The following is a 16220-nucleotide window of genomic DNA, read 5'->3' as shown; positions in this document are numbered from 1 at the left end:
CCCAACCCGAAAATCAACTCAACCGTATTAAATTTCATTTTAAAATTAATCACCTTATCTGACAGAAATTACTACTGCACATTAATATATGTCAACTGGAAAGTATTTTTAGTACTTGAATATTCATTTTCCTTCATGAACTTCAATGAATTTTATTCATAACCATTATTCTGAATGAAATTTTGTTCATAACCCAAAACAACTTAATCAAAAAATACCTTCTTTTGAAATGTCTTTAAAACAGGTGAACAAGCGTTCAAGATAATCCTAATTTTTACACTTTGTCAAACCCACTAATATTTCCAGCACTGCCCTCCAGTATTTTCTGCCATTCATCAGTTCCAGGAGTACTCATCTCACAAAACGTATCTGTGTAACTGGCATTAATTGGCATTCTGATTGGCAGAGCATAACCTACCATGTCATGAGTAGAAGTGGTCCATCTATGTCAATACCAAAGGAGAAGAGGTGGAACGCATGCAGAAGAACTCAGTGTCACTACCCAGCATGGATGGCAAGACTTTGCTCTCCAGGGCATACTTTCCACCATGATGCTAAGCCACTGAAATTTGAAAGTAGAAAAATATAATTTCAATCTATAGGCCAGTTGTGAGTTAACACAGATGTCAGGAAAATGACCACTTTATCTTTCCTCCTGAGCCTTCTGTACCACTACCCCCACTCTTCTTCTGTCACTCTTGATTACATCTAGAGTTCAGTTTTTTTAGTGTATTGCCTGAAGCAGTTCCACCAGCCATGTTAGACTCAATCTCTCTTTTGCCCATTTCTCCCACAATTATTTCTATACCTTTTTATTAGTGTTTTGAAGTGGTGGTTATCAGCCACCATCCTACAGGTCTGCTATAAGACCATCACTATGTCCTCAGTATTTGTTTCAATCACTATACTTAAAAGAATCTTAACAAAAAATCTCCAAAAAACAAAAAGCACAACCAAAACCAACAAAACCAAAGGAAAACAAAACAAAACTAACCCAAACAAACAAACAAAAGCTAAACAAATATCAGGTTTGAGAGACATAATAAAGGAGATATATTGATATATTATAAAGGAAGATAAATGCTCCATTTTAGATGTTTCTTCTTTTCTGATATTTGAAACACTTCAGGGAAGTTTAGCAACAACAGAATCATGCAAAATAGGAACATATTTCATGTGTGCCCTTTATTCTGACTGTGAGAAGAATCTGCTTGAAGATGAATTTATTTATGCAAAGGAGAAGGCTGATGCTCTCTCAGCATTACAGTGGAAATTTGGACTACAGAGAGCAGATGCAGGAGGAGCATTTCATGTGGAACAGCCTGAGTGTTGTGTCTTCGTGTTGAGGATTTGTTCTCTTAATATAAATCACCAAATTTCACTACACTTCTACATGATAGGGTCATTAGTGTATACGACTTTGAAATGAATGTTCAGAAATTAAATATAATATTAAGATGGGAAACTGATACAACATTTTACACTGTGGGGTTTTTTCCATTACATTAAACATGAAAAATCTAAGCATTTTATAAGAGAACTGTTAATTGCTATATGACTGGACATGAATTATACTTCTTTATCTTAATTCCTGACATTTCTGTCATGAATCATCATGTCATGTTCAGCTCAGTCACTTTAGTTTATAACTTGAGACAACAAACACGACAAAGTATGTCACAATAACCCAGATAATACGTCAGGAATTTTTAGGAAAAAAATGTTTTCTCTTTCAGCTTGGACATTATCCTTTCCACCCCTCCCAACCCCTCCCTCCTCTCCAAAAAAAAGAAAAAAAGAAAGAACTGAAATTATGCTTTTCACAACTGCAGCTGAAATAATACATTTCAAAATATAAAATTTTTATTTATCGCTCTTTTTTTTTGTCTCGAATTTTTATCTATATCACTAAATAGCCAGATAAAGAAATATTTAAAAGCAACAGAAAAAATAAATGGAAACAATTAAATGTAACTTTCATTATGGAAGAGAAATTTTGTTAGTTGTTTTGTCATAATCTATTCAAGATGAGAAGATGACATTCAGGAATAACATTTATTCTTCAAATGAGCTCTTCATTATATCCAGTTTTAAAGAGACTGCTTAAAGCTCAAGCATGTTAAGTGATCTTGTCGAGTTATAGTCTAAAACTATGTATTGAATTTATCTTGGAGCATGTCACACCTCAATTTTCCTGTATCCCATACTGCTTCTCTATTTCTGTTTTAAATCAGGAATAAACCCAGCATGGTATAAAGTATAGCAGAACACTATGTTCTGAAAAATGAAAGCACCAGATGCTTGATGCAAAATGCAAAACCTGTCAAAAAGAGTCATAGAAAAGTTATTCTTTAAGAATACTGTGTAATCTGCTTATTCCAAGACTTGTTTAGACTTTTATAAATATTATAAAAGGGGACACTGTAGACTGAAGATGTTTGCAATTTGTAGGGATCATTGTGTTGTCCAATGTTCTTCATTATACGGGGAATCAATTAAAACATACTTTATCTGTGCCACATATGGTAAGTATATGATTTGTAGAGGATTCTTACCTGCCCAATACCCTTATTCTATTTCATTCTCCCTCCTCCCACCCACATGTCCCCATCTTGGGTTAGTGGGTTCACTTTCCCTTTTAATAAGAGTCTTGTGTTAAAACTGGCAGGTTGAAATGCCTGACGTGAGAATTCTCAAACTGTCTTAACTAGATTTTGGCATTTAATAAGCTGTAAACTGCTGAAGCTATTTGCAGATGAAGCCTCATTTTTGTCCATCAGCAGGGGGCTGGGAGCATAATTAATTGAGTGAAAGTTAAAAGACGGACAGCATGGTTACATTTATGCAAATATTACAGAAGAACATCTAACAGAAAAGAAAATACCTTGTAACTGATTGGTTTGGTTTTGGACCAAAGTCCACAGGGTCCACTTAAACATTGCTGATTCTGCATATGACAATTAAGGCCTATAGTGGTGGGGTTTTTCAACATACTTTCTGCAATGTAAAAAATGATAGAAAAGAGGACTTTCACTAAAAGCCAAAGTTCCAAATCCAATGAGACAATTCTATTTCCGTGCTAAGGTTTTGACTGCTCTTGAATGTTAAAATACATTTTTAAAAAGTGTATTACAAAAATCATACGATGCACGTGCCATCAACCATATACCAATCTGTGTTTTTTATTTCTTTTATTCATATCCCAATCATGCACATCCTGGTACACCAAAGAGTCCATTTATTTAAAGTTAGTTAAAAGCTTAAACCACAGAGATCAGGACAACTGCTACAGGTACTGTAACCTGGGTGCTACTTGGGGTGATCATGTTATGTTATATTGTATTTTCTTGCAAGAAATTTTGTTGAATTTTATTTCCACCTAAAAAAACTAAAACTAGAAAACATAAGCATTTGGATTGAAACCCATTCCGTTTTATAACTCTGGGGTTTGTATTCTATACTTGCAAGAAAATAATTGCAATCGTGTTCACTGATTTTTGACTATGAATGAAGAGCATGATGTACAGCAGATAAAAATTGTAAGAAAATTTTTCTAGGGAATTTAGACTCTAATTCCTTCTTTGTCCAGCACGTGGTTTAACCTGAGAATCTAATTCCAGCAGAGTAACAACTGGCAAATAGTTTAGTTTTATTAGGCAAAGGAAATACTGTATTATTCACTTACGTTTAATATAATGTGCACAGATTTCTGCTGATCTCAGCTTGCCAGGATCTGATAGATTCTTCCTATATCCTACAGTGTTGCCAATATTCTAGAATCAGCTCAAACTAAAGCTTGGAAAGCCTGGAAGAATGTAGCTTCAGGAAATAAAACGTTCCCTACTCTTTTTACATGTACCAACAGGAACATAAACACATGATTGTTGGGCACACTAAGGTTTCTTTACAATGCTTGCTGCAGCAAAGCACCAGACAGACACCCCTAGTCAGCAGCAGCTGCTTGGTGTGGGGGGCTGCTTCAAGCACCTGTGCAACGTAGGCTGTGAACCTGGGGAGATGCCCACTGACACTATTCACACACATTACCATTTAAGTTCTACCCTTTAAGACTCTGAAGTCTGCAGTTCTTTTTCATTCCAAGCAAAATTTATAAAAGAATTAAACTTCTTAAACTTCTAAATGCAAAGAGACTTATAAACCAGTATCTTGCTGTTTGTTCAAACAAAGTTACCAGAGCTCTCCAGGTGTATATGCAATTGTGAAAAATGGATAAAAACCTATGTAAAGAACAATAGATCACATTGATTTTAATGTGGTTTAGCACTGAAGTTAAATTCAGACTTCCCAATATGCAGAACTTTATTGTTGAATATTAAACAGTTTAAAATTATTAACTATTAACAAGTAATCAATTAGGTAATACCTATCTAGTAGCTGTTATAGTCCCACTGGTGGCTAGAAAAATAATCATCATTCCATTTGATGTAAAGAAGTGGAAACTTCATATTGTGTATGGCAATTGTGCAATATTCTATTATAAAATAATGCAGTGGTCAAATAGAGGAGATACTGCTGCCAACCTAAAATATGTGGATATTTTATGATAAATTTGTGTTATGTCTTTCTACATTATGTTTTCATTGAACTTGGCATCATAGTCTGTAAATATATGAAGTTGATAAATATTTTCAATGATATATGTCCTGCCTGGAAGTAACTAGCAGTCTTAAACATATACCTACAGAAAAAAAAACACCCAAAACTAAAGTAATTCATTTTCCTGTGAACAGCATATACCTAAAAAAAAAAGTTTTAAAAAATTTAAAATCTATAATTATGGTTTAAAAATACACAACAACCCCCTCCCCATTATGTATTTATGGGTATAGGGGTTTGTTTTGGTTTGTTTTGGTTTTGGGTTTTGGGTTGTTTTTATGTTTTCCTGGGAGCAGAAAAGAAAGAAGTCATTTCCCACGACTTTTCTTTGTAAAAGAATATATATATATATATAAAGAATTCTGTACAGGGCTTAGAAGGAAAGTACCAAAATATACTTTTTGCTATCCTCCTTATTAAATTAACAGTTAAGTTTGGAGTCCAATAACCCATCTATATAACTCAAAAGATTATTCAGTGAGGGAATGAATAGAGAAAAGAGGAATCAGGACTTCAAAATAGCATTTGTCATACTATTTTTTATAAATTGCCTTTCTACCACGATATTTAAAAGCTGCCAGCCTATGGAAACTAAGAAAGCAGATTGAACAAGAGACTGCCTTTTACTATCCACCCCTGTGGGATAAGTATTAGTTAAAACTACAGAAAATAACAGAAATAGATTTCCAGTGGTTGTGACTCAGACAAGCTTATAATTCTTTCTTGGAAGCCTCATGGAACAGCAATGTAGTAAACACGTGATGACTTCTAACAAAGTTGCCTGCCAAAATAACTCTATTAAGATGGATTATGTAAAGCTATATACAGGAGGCTGTAAGCAGCATCAGATTCTACATTTATGAGAATTACTAGGCCTTTTGTATACAATTCAGAGTGTTCTGGAAAAAAATTAAGTTGACTACATGTTGTGATATTTACACAAAATAATTAAAAACCAGCCAACACAGATGACCCAGTAGATATGTTACCCTTAGAATTTAATCTTTCTAATGATATAAGCAAATTATTTAAATGTATTCCCTCTTCATAGTATTATCAATGAACAATCTGTAACAGTGGACCTTCTGTATCAGTAGTTTCTTCCTCATTACACACTTGATAAGAATAAATTAATGATTATTTTCTATAGAAATTTATTTTTAGATTCTGCTTAGTCAACAGAAAAAAAATATGCATGGCAATAAAATAAAGATTACAGATGTGAAAACTGCAATCCAGGTAAAGGTTTTCACTAATCTGCCATTGAAGCAAGGTTCAGTAGGTCTAGAGCTGGCCCTACACTCCAGGTGTTATGATAATTAAAAGAACTCTATTTGAAAAGCAAATTAAACATAAACTTTTCTTCCAGTGAAAGCAATGAAATTTTGGATTATGTTGACTGACTGAAATCTCGTGTTACACTCTTCTGAAAAATCCTTTGTGAAAAAAATATAAGAGTATTGGAGAGACATCTGCCTACTTTTGGCATCTTTCTTGAGATTTGGAATTCATACTGTTTCATGTGAAGTTAAACAAAATTAAAAAGCTTGAACTGACACCTTGTGAGGGAGGCCAGAGAAAATTATCTTCTTTCAAAGATGAAAAATAAAACAAAAAAAACAAAAACAAACAAACAAAAAAAACCCCACAAAATAAAAAAACAACTCCACCAACAAATGTCCCTGTTTATTCACTCTAAGTTTGTCTGTGTATTTATCCATTCTAACTTCCAGTATTAGTTTTTAGCTACACCTTTTTTTTTGCTATGGTTGCTTTTGATAAAGGTCAACTTATTCATTGAAAGTTATAGTACAGATAAGGATGTGTGAAAGCTCGTGCTTCTTTTTGGGGGGCATGAGGATGTCTTGGCCTTTGAATTCAGCTGAAGATCTTGAAAAACATTACTGTTAGTTAATGACCCATGGTTTTTGACAAAATTTTAACAGATTAAAGGAGTAGTATATCCATGAAAAAGTTCCAGGTATTGATAAATAAAAGACTCTCACAAGAGAGGCATATACTGTTTGTCCATTTTCTGACTATATCACATTACTACTTTAAATAGTTGTGAGTAGTAGTTCTGGTTGGAAAATTTATTATGAGTTTGCACTGTCATAAGAGCATTCCTGGTGAATGATGCTATACCATTAGTATAGTCTTTTAACTCTTTCTGTGAACATTAAAGTTCAGCAGTATGCAAAAAGGAAATCACAAGGACTGTTATACCCTTTCAGTATTTATTCAGACAGCAAAGATATCAGCAAGAAAACTAAGCTTATGTCCTGAAGAACTTTCTGATAGCAGCTATTTTTAATGGACACAATTCCATCCATGTGTTTTACTAAACAGAGGATATGTTCTTTTGCATACTAGATGCAAATAGGTCCAGGAATTCAGATTCCATTTCAGGCCTTCTTTTTATTTTGATCAATAATAATATTGTTCCTCTTTTCTAGAAGTGTAATGCCTTATTTATGGGAAGTTACCTCAGAGTAATGTGCTTGAATACAGTCCATAGTTTAAAAATGTTAGTGCAACACTGTTAGTGTTTGTTACATATAGGAGTAGAATATTTATGCACTGGCTGAACACTCATTTTCATAGGTCAGAGTCAGCTCTAGCATCAGGTTAGGAATAAAGCTGTGACATAATGCTGGCAAGAAATGCCCATTTATCATGGTACTGAACTGAATCATACCTGAACTGAAAACTTTAAAGCAACCTCTTGATCCACATTTGATGTTTTTGTGACCTCAGATATGATTACAAAAACCCAAATGCACTGGGAACTTTAAACCTTGATAAACCAAGATATTAAAACATATGAAAACCCTTTTTCAGGTATAATTTTATTACAAAGCAACTCTGGTCTGAAATAGGAAAGTAATATCAGAAATGGTTGCTTATAATTTCCTGCTTGCTTCTCTCCCACCATACCTGAAGAAGAAAAGACTGGAGACAAATGTGTTGAAATGCATTATATAAACATGTTAAAATAATTTCTATCTTCAAAGCATATTGTGCATGAATTTACATATAATTTATAATATATTTTTGCTCACTGGTTTTGGTTATTTTACAGGTACATTTGGATTCTCAAGAAAATAAAGTAAAAATGCTTTTCATGTATTTAGTTAAAATTCAGAAGAAGTTATAGCTCAATTATATTGAATCTGAATCTGTAGAGATATCTTAGGACATCTGTAAACTTTAAGCTAGGTTTAATCTTCATCAATGTTAGGAACTTGACTGAAGTCACTCAAAAACATAGCCAGTGATGGCACCTTCTATGTCAAATAATTAGAGATATTTCCTTCCAAAGGCACTTCACCTGGAGGAGGTGCCCACCATTCTTCACCACTTTTCTTAATGTCTCTGATGATGATACTCCTACGTTAATACCTCATGTTGGAGATCACATGTCTCTTGAACAGCCTGGAGGGAAGGAGGCTGAGGAGACACTTTACTGCTCTATACAAGTGAGGTTGTAGCGAGGCAGAGGTAACAAGCGACAGGACTAGAGGAGATGGCCCCAAGTGGTGACAGGGCAGGTTTAGACTAGATAGTATGAAAAATTTCTTCATGGAAAAAGGGTTTCCAGCACTGAAACAGATTGGTCTCAGGGAAGTGGTGGGTTCTCTGTTCAAGAAATGTATGGATATGGCACCTGAAGGTGTCATAGGGTTTAGTGGTGACCATGATGCTGGTGCTAGGCTGACAGTTGGATTTTGTGCTCTTAGAGGTCTCTTCCAACCTTTGTGATTTTATGGCTCCAACATGAAGAACAGTCACTATTCCAGAATTCAGGAGAGAAAACACAGCTTTTTCAGAGACACAGATTAATCTTCACAAGTTGATTCTCTGAAAGTGAAAGCAAAGTTATGCTGCCTAAGATGGCAGTCTATCAAACAAAACAGGATTTATTGAAGAACATTTGGTCTCCAATATATGATACTTAATTCAATAGAGCTTTGAACTTTGTGCAGAGTAGACGAGCTCTTTTCAAGTAAAGGCTGTACGGTATAAACTACTCTATGCGTATGTAGCAAAAAAATTGACCTGATATACAGGTAAATGTCATACAGGAGACATCACCATGTTTTAAAGATATAATTGATAGGAAGTTTAAAAACTACTCTGGAGTTCGGAATTCCCTGGGTTTTGCCTGCTTCATTTCTCAAGCCTATATTTTATAGTATTTTTTTTTTAATTTTTTTTTAATTTTCTTTTCTCTTCATTATATCTAAAGGCTGTATACAGAAAACATTTGGGGAACAACTGAAAGAAACACCCACACAAGGGAGAAAGAACCCACAGCTTGTATTGATCTTGGCATTTTCCCATGTTGCAACCAAATGAACAAACCACAGGTGCAACCAGAAAGAGCAGGTGATCCAAACAAACTGCTATTATGATGGGAATAAATATGACTTTTTTGTCCGTAATGTATTCATCTCAAGGCACATTGGTGCATCTGTTACATATTTACCAGCAGTGTTGATTTATGCCAGAAATTTTTAAAGAATACAAATCTCTGAATTTATACACCTTAAAGATATATCCAACAGCTTTCTTCTATTTTCCATGTTTGGATTCTTTAACTAATTAACCTAATAGTACAACTTACATTCAATAACAAGCAATTTGTGTTTATAGACTTGTTATTCAGCATCAGAAACATAGGAGAGGAGAGTTAGGAAGACATGCCCAGATTTCAACATAAAAAGTATCATATTATAATCAGGCACCTCTTCACAGTTCCTTTACTTTCTGTATAGCTGTTCCCAGCATTGACCCTTTTTATCAGCTTTTTCATCTGCTAGTGAAACAACAGAGAGGCTTATCCAAGCCAGTGAATAGTGATCATTTTTTGAAGAACTATGTTGTGAAAAGGCAAGTATTTAGAAGTGGGAAAAAGCTGAACCACTATATTGATCCAAGCAGGGAGGTATGTCCTAAAACCCTTAAGACAGAAAGTGTGGATGCCTTGGAAGCAGAATTCACAGCTGAAAGGGCTGAGATTAGTCTGTTTTTCCTACAGAGCACCTCTGACCACACACACCTAAGTGTGCTAGATGGGCTAGCCTGGACAAGCTACAAAACTGGATTAGGCTAGCTAGATCTGAACTAGATCTGGACAAGGGCAGATGCTATAAGGCATTTCTTATGTTCTCAACTTTACTCTTAGCACTATTAATTTCTACATCTACAAAATTAAACTAGGATTTCCTAAAGAAAATGTGACCTCCAGTTTCCTGTCTGTTTTTTTTTTTTTTACTCTAGGAGTCACACCATATCTAAAATTAACCACATATATTATATCTTCACTGTTCCTATGCTCACATTATCCTCTTGACATTTCCAGAGGCAGCAAAACTGGGTTTTGTTCCCTCTTTCTGGCTCTTGCAGTTCTGGTTGTTCATTTACTTCAGCAGAACGATTTAGGAAAGCAAGTAGTTCACCCAATATCCTGGTGATTGGTACACAGTTCCAGGAAGCAAGAAAAGTTTAAATCACATACTATAGTTCTCAAATAATTTGCAGTCATTACCACCATGAAATCATTAAGTAGGAAGTCATAACTGCTCTGGCTTGGGTAACCTCTTTCTTTGGTGATACACAGCTATACCAAATGTTCAACTCCAGTGTAGAAAATATCTTCAAACTCATATAATTTCTTGTGTATCTAAATAATGTTTTAAAATTACATTCAGCTACCATAAACCCAATTACATTTCAGGAATAAGCCTGGGACAGGAACTGCTCCCATCAGGTGGTTGTGGCTACCCTGCTTAGAGACAGCAGCACATTATGGGTGTAAGTTATGGTGCTAGCTGATCTCATTTCCAGAAAGTAGTTTTAGTCTCATAGACAAACCACAGTATTTGTGAACCAAACACACTGACCACTTTTTATACATTGTACTAGTTAAAAATATTGTTTGCCCCTGAATTTTTTTAAATCATTCAGAACTTATAACGGGTAATTTTCATGACAAGTTTACATGTTATCTGCTTAAAATCACTGTCAAATTATGGTAGAACCTGGATTATGAAAAAGGACAAATAGCTGATCTTTGGCACTGTGATTCAATAGCTAAATAGAGATTTTTACTAAGAAACTGCTTAAAGTGGTTGCTTTTGGGCTGAGATTTTCTGCCTAGTTTTGCTGTGGATAACTTTTAAAAGAATAGTCTTGGAAATGATTCTGTGTGGTTAGTCTTCTCTTAAGTGACTTAAATGATATTCCCTAATCCAGAACTCTAATGTCTTTATATTCTCCCTCATGATATGGAGATAGGAACCAGTGCTCATCAGAGTGGCACTCAGGACTACACCTACATGACTAAACAAAGGTGATGAGAACATTGTCTATAAGGTATTAGTTGGTGCAGACAAAAAGATGCCAGGGACCATAAACAAAATTAACCCCTGGAAAATCCTGGTACACTGTTTAAATCTTTGCAACTGGCACAGACTGAGTCACATGATTTTCTCAGAAACACAATCAGGGTTTTCTAATGTCTGAAACAAACCACTGAAAAACAGGGCTTGTGTCAGATTTCCCAGCACAGGTATAGAATATACTACAGAGTAACACTGAATAAGCTTACTTTTATTTCCTTTTAGTATACATATAAGGGATCAGCTTCTCAACACATGCAAGCTGGTCACTGAAATCATGAAAAAAGAGAGAAATTTAAAACACTGATAGGTATATATCTGTATAAGGCCAGACAGGTACACCAGAAACAACTCCTTAAAATCCTTGCAAGGCTGTTGAACTACTTCAGATTTTCAGTGCCATAGTTCAGAATAAAGGGTGCAAACTAAATTATATAAAAGCTTAAATAGAGAGATGATTAAATCTTTGACTCCCAAGAGTGACCTTTGAACTTAATCTTTTACAAGAAGGATGATCTGTTTTAAGTATCTGAGCATTTTGTGGGAGTTGTACACTTTTCCCACTACTCACTGTAATTATAATTTTTTATTTCAGAACTCTATCTTGACAATATTTTCTCCACTGCCTCAGACAGATAGACTTTGAATTGTACCAAATCCAGACCACTTAAATAAATCATTTTAGTGTGGGGCATTCCATCAAAATGCAGCTATCAAAAACTGATCAGATGAATCATGTTTATTTTTCCCCACTGATTGTAGATATTGTAAATTGATTAGTTTGGGTCTATAAATCTCCATTACCAGTCTTAGATGAGATTAATTCCACTATAGGCATTCAGAGTTGGTAGTCAAGGAACAGCTGGATTTCACACAACGGTGAAACAAATGCACATTGCCTGGTCTCTGTGTTAGATTGCCATAAGAACTAAGAAACAAAAATCTAAGAACCAGGAAGCAATGAAAGATTAGATAAAGCTACCAAATATTCATCTGACATGAGTGCTGTCTAGGGTGCTTGTTTGTTTTGCCTGTCCTCCTCCATCCCTCAAAGAAATGACATCAGAGTTTTCAGGGAGAGAAGTGAAGACTGCAGGCAGGCTTACACATGTTTCTGCATGTGCATACAATGAGTGCCTTACAATGATTTATGATTCCAAAAAAATGACAAATGGACAGTGATGGCACATGTCACACACTGCTCAAAGGTTAGTGTTTACAACTGTGCTTAATGTGAAGTGAATATAGGTCAGGGGTAGCTTAAGAATGGTCTTGAAAAGGGAAGTTAAGAGATGGTATTCAATGTGATAGAAAGGGCAAGACTCACAATGATCTAAAAATTTCTGGTGACACAAAGTTATGAGAGTCTGAAAAGTGTTCTAGTTTTGTGGAGACATACCACAGACCATGAATCAGAGTTTATGTGCAAGGAGAGCCTTAAAGTTGAGATACATCCTGGAAGTAAATTAGTGTTGTTACCCAATGCACAAGCAGGATAGTGGAGGTAGCATCACGGCAGAGGTAAAAGACTGTGATGGAAAAAAATAAGTTTTTAAAGAGGTAGGTAAGTCTGTACAGGGGGAAAAAAATCACAGTCAATGTTACAAAATATTCTCTGTAGTTGTAGTGTCTGTCTTGTATAAAAATGAAGACTTAGCAGAAATTCTCCATTATGGCAGCCAGTGGGAAAAAGTTATACAACCTACTGCATAAACCATTAAAAGTAGATGAGTCACAAGTAATAAATGCCAATGAAAGTAGCCTAGACAATAATCTCGAAAATCTTCATACTGTAAAGGTGTAAGATATAACTTCACCAATAACAAAATAATAATAATAATAAATAATAATAATAATAGTGAAAAAAGGAACAGATCTGATGGGTAGCTCTGTAGAAATCCCATGAAAAGTTATGCTGCTTTGATATTTGTACTTGTCCAAAGAAAGTTTTAAAGTAATAACTGGGTAGGCAGGAGGACAGAATATGCCAATTCCGAGAAATTAACATTTCTTCCTGGAGTTTCTGTCTTGAATTCCTTGAGCTCCTGGAAGAAGACTACTGAATGGAGGACCTTGCCGATTAATCAAATACAACTGGCTTGTAGCACCAATTCTGGAGTTGGCAGGGTGAGACAAGAGAAGAGGCTGAGAGATGGATTTGTTCATCATCAATAGAAGAGGGCTTGTATCTTACAGTAATCAACAACTACCTAATGAAAAACTATAAAGAAGACACAGCCCAGTACAAGAATGTCCTGAACATAATCATGAATCTAGTTTTCACACTGGAAATTCTGTCTCAAAAAAAAAAAAAATAAATACTGAGTGTGGGCACACTCTGAGACAGGCTTCCAAGAAATACTGTTGTATGTCTGTCCCTTCAGATTCACAACTCAGCTGGACCCAGAGCAATCTATTATTACTGGATATGCTTTGAGTGAGGCATTAGACCAAAAACTTCCAGAATTTCTAAAAAAAAATCCGTAAGACTGTGTGATTCTAAGAAAGAGCAAGATTTTTCTTCCTTTTAGACCTAAAAGTTTGAAGACTGCTTATATTACAAGGGCAGGAGAGGCAGAAAGGGTGTAAAATTAACTGACTAGTATAAGAGGAAAAAAAAAATCATGGCCCTGAAGAATGAGATTTTCTTCAGATTTCAACAAGATGAAGACTGATTAAGTCAAACTAGACTTGTGAAGAGTCTAGAATAGAATAGAATCATTCTAGTGCTAAACAAAAAAAAACCTGGGATCTACAATTCGTCAGTTTTACCTCAAGTTATTGCACATATTTGCCTGATTTGGTTTTAATTTCTTTCTAAGTTAAATAATTTTTAATTAATTTCTAGCTAAAATACATTACTTACAAGTAACCATTAGTCTTGTGACAAGACTACACCTCTACCTTTGGGTCTAGTACTTTAGCAAAATTTCACCTATTTATAAACTCAATTTTCCTTAATGTAGAAGGGAAACAATATGAAAATTTTGCTTTGTAGTAACTTAGCTCTTCAGATAGTGAGAACTATTGCTGTTCATACTGTGGATTCTGAAAGGATTAAAGACAATTTTTTTCCCCTTCTCAAATACCTGAAAGTCCTTTGTCTATCTCCCACAGGAATCTGTGTATGTTGACTCCAAAGGAGCTACTTCATGTCATTTGGGTTAGTCATTTCTGCAGATTTATTTGATGTGTGCAATGTTTTACAAGCTCTCAAGAAAAGCATTTCCTAGGAAGAGCAACAGCAAGGCTGAAATGGAGATTGCAGAGGCAGCAGGCAGTACAAACAGGAAAGCACCTGGGAAAAGGTACCTAGAGCTCAGCCATGTCCCTGTTAGAACTTCCAGTCCCTAATGGTTAAGAAGCAAATAAAGACAGCTATTTTTAACAAATTTTTATAAACTCATTACTCAATTTAAATAGGACCTTCTATACAAAGAGAATTATTTTTAAAAAATAATCATACAATTAAAAAATATTCTTGCAGTGGCCCTTTAAGTTGCCAGCCAAATATCAATATATTTTTAAAAAGTGAAAGATATTATAGTAATTTGAATGCTTATGATTGTTATGCCCTATTCAATTTTATATATGGGTTCTATGATTTATTGACATCCCAATATAAATGGTTCTTTATTTTCTATTCATCCTAACCTTGGTCAAATAATACCACCCTACTTCTCTTCACAATATTTTCCTAATATCTCAGCTCATTTAATTCTATTGATCCACTGAAGAGTATAATGGCAATGAAACTGGAATTAATAGCACCTCCCTTCTCCAATGCTAAGAGCTTTCCTATTTAGTCTGTGGACCATCACACAAAATCATAAAAGTAGACAAAAAAGCAGACTGACCTTTATAAGCTACTATTGTGTTGCAAAATTCAGCAAAGCCCAGAACATCATTTTCAGTTTTATGGCTCTGTTTTCTTAAATAATAAGGGGAATGGAGGGGAGGAACTGACCCCTGTTCAGCATTTACTTAAGCAGAATTGGCATTAATAGAGTATTCTGTCAAAAATTCAAGCCCAGGAAAATGTATGGCTTTGTCCACAGCAGCAGCTATCTTAGTAGATTGCACTGTCACTGCTTCACACAAAGAGCATTGCAACACCATTAGTGGACATAAATAATGCACAAGCTCTTATGCAGTACTCAGCTAAGTGCATGGAAACCTTGGGCTCCTGTTGTCAGAAATTCAATGGATTAGTACCTAGATTTATTTTAAGTCTGTAAAGCACTTTGTTCTTGACAGCGTTCAAAGTAGAAAGAGTGCTATCCTGAATGTGCATCTTAATACTGTCATTCTTGTCTTGTAAGAATAGATGAAATATGGGATGCAATACTTCTTTTTAATATTTAAAAGTTTTCACTGAGTGGACACAGTCCACATATGCTTACATACATACGTGTATATATATATACATATATATGTATGTATATGCGTGTGTATGTTAATAGATATAGGAACACAGTAACCCCTGGTTATCTTATTGATCTGGAAATGGAAAAGATGTATATGCAATGGGATATTAGCAATGAAGAGTATTGTCACTATTGCAGATTATCAAATAAATGCTGATAAACAAATATAGGGCTTGGTGTTATTATTATTGCCTGGTTTACTTTGTAAATGAGACGTGCCCTCTGTCAGATTCCTGTATAAATCTCACATTTACATTTCCACTACAGCACAAATGTTTAGCTTCTAGAAGGAGCTTTGCTGAGAGGAGATCATATGGTTAAGTGAGATGATCATGAATATTTTAATCTAATTATTAATATCGAGAACTCAGAAAATCCTTACTTACCACATATTGAATAGTGATCTTGTACAAGTTTACAGCAAAAAACAAACTTCCTAGTTGAAAACAAAGCAAAACAAACCACACACACAAACAAACCACAGAAGTTTTCAAACCCATCATTGAAATGCATATGAATTATGTTCAAGAAACTGCTTCACAGCAATAGAGACTGTGGGGTCTATTTGCCTTGTGATGTTCTGGAGAGTTAAGCATGATAATCCCCCATGCATTGAAAGGATAACAGGACCCTTTGTGTAGATTAAAAGCAGTTTTCTATTGATATCAGGGTGGTAATGCAAGAACAGCAATATCTCATGTGAAGGTCAATCTTTCACAATGCCACTAAGACATAAAATCTTCGTTTGAAATAATAACAGTTACCTTTTCTC

This window comes from Pseudopodoces humilis, chromosome 2 (assembly GCF_049639895.1).
Source record: "Pseudopodoces humilis isolate 2021_Gansu_Grassland_sample_001 chromosome 2, ASM4963989v1, whole genome shotgun sequence".
In the NCBI taxonomy this organism is placed as follows: Eukaryota; Metazoa; Chordata; class Aves; order Passeriformes; family Paridae; genus Pseudopodoces; species Pseudopodoces humilis.
Note: the sequence above shows the minus strand (reverse complement) of the source record.